The sequence below is a fragment of the Tetrao urogallus genome (assembly GCF_951394365.1).
Source record: "Tetrao urogallus genome assembly, chromosome: 5".
In the NCBI taxonomy this organism is placed as follows: domain Eukaryota; kingdom Metazoa; phylum Chordata; class Aves; order Galliformes; family Phasianidae; genus Tetrao; species Tetrao urogallus.
This window is the reverse complement of record NC_136818.1, coordinates 29,797,002-29,803,326: the sequence shown is the minus strand read 5'-3', so window position 1 is coordinate 29,803,326 and position 6,325 is coordinate 29,797,002.

The following is a 6,325-nucleotide window of genomic DNA, read 5'->3' as shown; positions in this document are numbered from 1 at the left end:
AGGCTGTGCTTGTACATCTCCTCATGGCCTCCTTGTTCCCGGAGCTATTCCCCAACAATTCCCCCTTTTTTCTTTTTGTACGAGCATAGCCCCTTGCACAATCCTTTCGATTTCCCACATGATGTAGCCATAAGCAATGTGCACTGCGATAAGTATCAAAATAATAATCAACATGTGGCACCTGGGCCAAGGTAGGTGGTAGTTACAGGGGGTGGTGTACTGCCCACATCTCCCCCCTCTCTATGCCAAGCTATCATGTCCCCTACTTTCTACTGTTATTTCTCTTAGTCATTAAAACAAGAATAGTGCGTTGAGGTGCAGATATGCTGGATCCGTTGAAAAAGGTTAGTCCTTGTCTACGGCTGTTGTTGTGCAGAATTGTAACACTAATTATATTAATAACATAATCATTATAACTCAATCAAGGCCTCGATTGACAATACTTGAAATGTTAGAAAGACAAACATAGCATAATGACAAGAAATACTGTTAACCTACTAAAAAGAACAAACACATCACAGAATCACAGAATCACAGAATTGTAGGGGTTGGAAGGGACCTCCAGAGATCATCGAGTCCAACCCCCCTGCCAAAGCAGGTTCCCTACACCAGGTCGCACAGGTAGGCATCCAGGCAGGTCTTGAACATCTCCAGAGAAGGAGACTCCACCACCTCCCTGGGCAGCCTGTTCCAGTGCTCCGTCACCCTCACTGTAAAGAAGTTCTTGCGCATGTTTGTGCGGAACTTCCTATGCTGCAGTTTCCAGCCGTTTCCCCTTGTCCTGTCTCCACTCACCACTGAAAACAGTCTGGCCTCGCCATTCTGCCCCCCACACCTTAGATATTTATAGACCTGGATCAGGTCCCCTCTCAGTCTTCTCTTCTCAAGGCTGAACAGACCCAGTTCACTCAGCCTTTCCTCATAGGAGAGATGCTCCAGGCCCTTCACCATCTTCGTGGCCCTCCGCTGGACTCTTTCCAAGAGATCCTTGTCTTTTTTGTACTGGGGAGCCCAGAACTGGACACAGTACTCTAGATGAGGCCTCACCAGGGCAGAGTAGAGGGGGAGGATCACCTCCCTCGACCTGCTGGACACGCTTTTTTTAATGCACCCCAGTAAGCCATTGGCCTTTTTGGCTACAAGGGCACACTGCTGGCTCATGGCCAACCTGTCGTCCACCAGGACACCCAGGTCCCTTTCCGCAGAGCTCCCCTCCAGCAGGTCATCCCCCAACCTGTACCGGTGCATGCAATTATTCTTCCCCAGATGCAAGACTCTACACTTGCTTTTGTTAAACCTCATCCGGTTTTTTTCTGCCCAGCTCTCCAGCCTATCCAGGTCTTGCTGAATGGCAACACAGCCTTCAGGCGTGTCAGCCAATCCTCCCAACTTCGTATCATCAGCAAACTTGCTGAGGGTGGCCATTATCCCCTCATCAAGGTCATTGATGAAGATGTTGAACAAGACCGGACCCAGCACAGACCCCTGAGGAACACCGCTAGTTACAGGCCTCCAACCGGACTCTGCACCACCAACAACGACCCTCTGCGCTCTGCCAGTCAGCCAGTTCTCAACCCACCTCACTGTCCACTCATCTATCCCACACTTCCTCAGCTTTGTTATAAGGATGTCGTGGGGGACAGTATCAAATGCCTTGCTGAAATCAAGGTAGACTACATCCACTGCTCTCCCCCCATCCACCCAGTCAGAGACAACATCATAGAAGGCTACCAGGTTGGTCAAGCACGACCTCCCCCTTGTGAACCCGTGCTGACTACTCCTGATAACCTCCTCTTCTTCCAGTTGTCTGGAGATGATATCCAGTACAAGCTGTTCCATCACCTTTCCAGGGACAGAGGTGAGGCTGACTGGCCTATAATTGCCTGGGTCTTCCTTCTTGCCTCTTTTGAAGACCGGAGTGACATTGGCTATCTTCCAGTCTTCAGGCACCTCCCCCATCCTCCAAGACTTCTCAAAGATGACAGAAAGCGGTTCAGCAACCACCTCTGCCAGCTCCCTCAGCACCCGTGGATGAATCCCATCAGGTCCCATGGATTTGTGAACATTGGTGTTGCCTAGGCGCTCCTGGACCACCTCTTCCCTGACAGAAGGGAGGTCTTCCATTCCCCAGATCCTCTCACTCACTTCCAGGGTCTCAGATTCCCGAGTGGGAGCTTTTTCACTGAAAACAGAAGCAAAGAAGGCATTCAGTATCTCCGCCTTCTCAGCATCCCCCGTTACCAGCACACCCCCGTCACTTAGCAGGGGAGCCACATTCTCCCTAGTCTTCCTTTTACTGTTAATGTACTTGAAAAAACATTTCTTATTATCCTTTATCCCCTTTGCCAGATTTAATTCCAGGTGGGCTTTAGCCTTCCTTGTCGCACCCCTGCAGACCCTGACAACATTCCTGTATTCTTCCCAAGTAGTCAGACCCTTTTTCCACATTTCATGGGCTTTCTTCTTTCCTTTGAGTTTGTGCACGAGCTCCTTGCTCATCCACACAGGTCTCCTGCCACCCTTTCCCGATTTCTTCCTCACAGGGACACACCGATCCTGAGCTTGGAAGAAGAGCTGCTTAAATGCCCACCAGCTCTCACAGGCCCCCTTGTCTTCCAACACCCTAGCCCATGAGACAGCTCCAAGTAGGTCCCGGAAGAGATCGAAGTCGGCTCTCCTAAAGTCCAGGATAGCAATCCTACTTTTTGCTTTACTTCTTCCACTCAGGATCTTGAACTCCACCATCTCATGGTCACTGCAACCCAAGCTACCCCCGACCTTTACTTCCCTCACAAGCCGTTCTCTATTAGTGAGAATAAGGTCCAGCAGTACCCCTCTCCTCGTCGGTTCCTCAACCACCTGCATCAGGAAGTTGTCTTCAACACATTGCAGGAACCGTCTGGACCGCGCATGCCTGGCCACATTGCTTTTCCAGCAAATATCTGGATAATTGAAGTCCCCCATAAGCACCAGCGCCTGGGATCGTGACGCTGCTTCCAGCTGTTTGTGGAAGGCCTCATCAACCTCCTCCTCCTGATCAGGGGGCCTGTAGCACACACCCACAACGGTGTCAGCCATACCAGCCCGCCCCTTGATTCTTACCCACAAGCTCTCCACTGCTACACCACTCTCCCCCAGGTGGAGTTCAATACATTCAAGCTGCTCTCTTACATAAAGAGCAACTCCACCACCCCGCCTCGCCGGCCGATCTTTCCTAAAGAGCACATAGCCCTCCATGACAACATTCCAGTCATGCGAGCTGTCCCACCACGTCTCTGTGATCGCAATGAGATCATAGCCATGTGACCGCACGCAGATCTCCAACTCTTCCTGTTTATTTCCCATACTGCGCGCATTGGTGTATAGACACTTCAGGGAGGCAACATTCCCCTGCCACACTCCATCCCTTCGAACTCCACCCTCGTCACCCATCAAGTTCAATATTGAACCTTGAACTACCTGAACCTCAGCAGTCCTCATTTTGTCCCCTTCCCCCTTCTTACCTAGTTTAAAGACCTTTCAATGAGGCCCGCCAGCTCCTGGGCTAGGATCCTTTTACCCCTTGCAGACAGTTGAGCTCCATCTGCAGCCGTCATGCCAGGAGCTGAGTAAATTGCCCCATGGTCAAAAAAACCAAAGTTCTTCTGCCTGCACCAGCCTCTAAGCCATTTATTGATGAGGAGGGCTTTTTTGATCCTCTCAGAGTCCTTCCCCGCCACTGAAGGGATAGAAGAGAAGACTACCTGCACTCCTGCACCATCCAGTACCCTCCCCAGACCCTTGAAGTCACCACATGGTGGTGGTGAACACGATAGGCAGTGCCAGCAAGGGCGTCCCCTGCTTCAAGGTGCACTTTCCTCTCTCACTTATCACAGATTCTTTCTCGCTTTATTCTTCTCAGGGTCCAAAAGGTATTTTCCATTTGTACGCTGCATCCACATGGCCAGTGCATGATACAGGGCCCAAGTGGAACACCTGTTTGCAAAACATAATAAACTATCAAGGTTAGTTTTCTTAGCATGCGTCTTTGCCTAGGACTCCTTTCCAGGTTTTGTCTTTGCAAATCAAGAAAAAACTAATTGATAGCATCATAACCAAGCGTTACTAATACATTAAAAGAGCTATTCCCGTAGATTACAGAACTGGTAACATTAAATCCTGTTTAATTCACATTCAACCTACTACTAAAATAAAAGAAGAATACAACAAACCAGATAACGCCTAATAACTCTAATTCTTGAGACTATATTGATAACACGAGAAAATCACCCACTATATCATACCACTACTACTGCTACTTATTTGTAATATAACAAGTTACAAAGCAATACCAATAAATAAGAAGCACACAATCCCGGTCGTTATAAAGGCTGGATGCTATTTTCTGTCTTGAGATGAGGCCGAACGTATCGTGCTTGAATCCACGTAGGGCCAGTCCATAATCTTTCTTGTGGTGTACCTCCCGTATTCCCCCTTTTTGTTTATTAAGAATAGATTTCAATGATAGATGAGTATGCTCAATGATAGCTTGTCCAGTGGGAGAATGAGGAATGCCTGTAACATGTCTAACCCCCCATTCTTGGAAGAAAGTGTAGCCTTAGAAGTATATGCAGGTCCGTTATTGTTTTCAACCAAGTGACACCCAGGCTGCAGAGATGCAACAGCAGGCATTGTGTATAGGGCGTAGGGTGGGGGTGGCGCAGTGAACGACGGGGGTGGAGTGGAGGGTGAGAGCATGGTGAGCATCGTGGATGGAGCTGAAGGCAGGAGCGGGATGAGCGTCATGGGCAGAGCCGAGGGCAGCAGTGCGGGGGGGGGTTGCAATTTCTCTTCTTCGTGGTCAGGAGTGGGGTCAGAGCTGCAGAACGAATCCAGACCAGGGCTGCTTTCTGCAGTGAGGGGCAGCGGCGGGGGTGGGAGGGAGGGTGATGGGGAATAGCCCGAAGAAATTCTTCTTTGTTGAATTTGTTTAAGTCCTTCCATTATTTAGTGCCATACAGGCAAAGGCTTAGCAGCCATTCTGTCTTTAGTACTAGCCATCTGTGCTTGTGTAATAATCATCTCTGCATGAGTCCTCACCTGTTGCTCCCACACTGTACATTGTACCAGTGTTAAGACTGTCCTGGCCGTCTGCTGCCAGTCAAACATTAGCAGTCCTGATGTCGCGATGGTATCTAACAGCAGCTGCACCCCTGATCTCAATATCCCTTCTGACTGAATAGCTGATCTCAACTGCAACAGAATTTTGTAATCTACAGGATTTCATTGACAGGCCCCATCTGGACCCACCAGAACCAGAAAAGCTGCTGAGGGTGGGGGTGCATCAGGCTCAGTGGTCTGCAGCCAGCAGCCCATTAATACACAGCTCTTAGCCTTGATAAGGCGCTCCCTTGCAGTTTCTTGCAGGGCGTCATTTAAGGCAGCTCCCCTGGTGGTCGACGCCGCCCTCTTTGCTGCTCATTCAGCTGGTCAGGCAACTATACTAATTTCTTTAACCATCTCCTGCATCTTATGCAACAGCTGTTAGGCCACTGTCTGCGCAGCTGCAGCCTCCTCCAAACCCAGTTCTTGCTTTGCCTGTCCGGCCCCTTCTCCTCCATTCACCGATCCCGGTTGCTCTTGTCCCTCCTCTTTCTGCTCCTATCGCAGGCCGGCTGCCTCCACTCCCCGGCACTCCCTCCACCATACAGAGGAGGGGCCGTGGGTTCCATTACTGAACTATCAGTGGGCATAGGCACTGTTCCAGGAACATATGAGAACGCAGGTGTGGCCCCAGTAGCCCTCCAATTAGATGCCGCAGGAGGCCACACAGGCACCGCCCAAGGCACATCATCCTCCGCCCCCGACGTGGCCCCTGCCCCCCCCGCCCTGCCGCTCCTTCCAGATGTATCCATTCCCGACTCCTCCTCCTATTGCTCAGACTCTAACTCTGCCGTGCTGCTCTGTTCAACTTCCGCAACATCCTTCTGACCCCCCTTTGCAGGCTCCACATCCCCCTTCACAGGTTCCACACTGTCTTTCGCAGACCCCCCTCCAATTCCTCGCCTTTCTCCCCAAGCTGACCTAACACCAACTCCCGAGCCATATACCAACACTGCTCCTCTGTTCCTACTGCTTTAAGAGCTCTTTCTAAGCTTCCCAAGGTAGATCTCTTCAGTCCTGACTTAACCTCCTTCCACAACTCCTCTGCCACCTTATCTAAATTCCTATGGGATAAGCACTCCATAGGAGTACTCCCGTAACCATGGCGCTGAACCCAATTAATCAATGCCATTTGGGCTTTTGACAACAGTGAAACCTCTGCCTGCTTTCCCAGCAGCTTCAG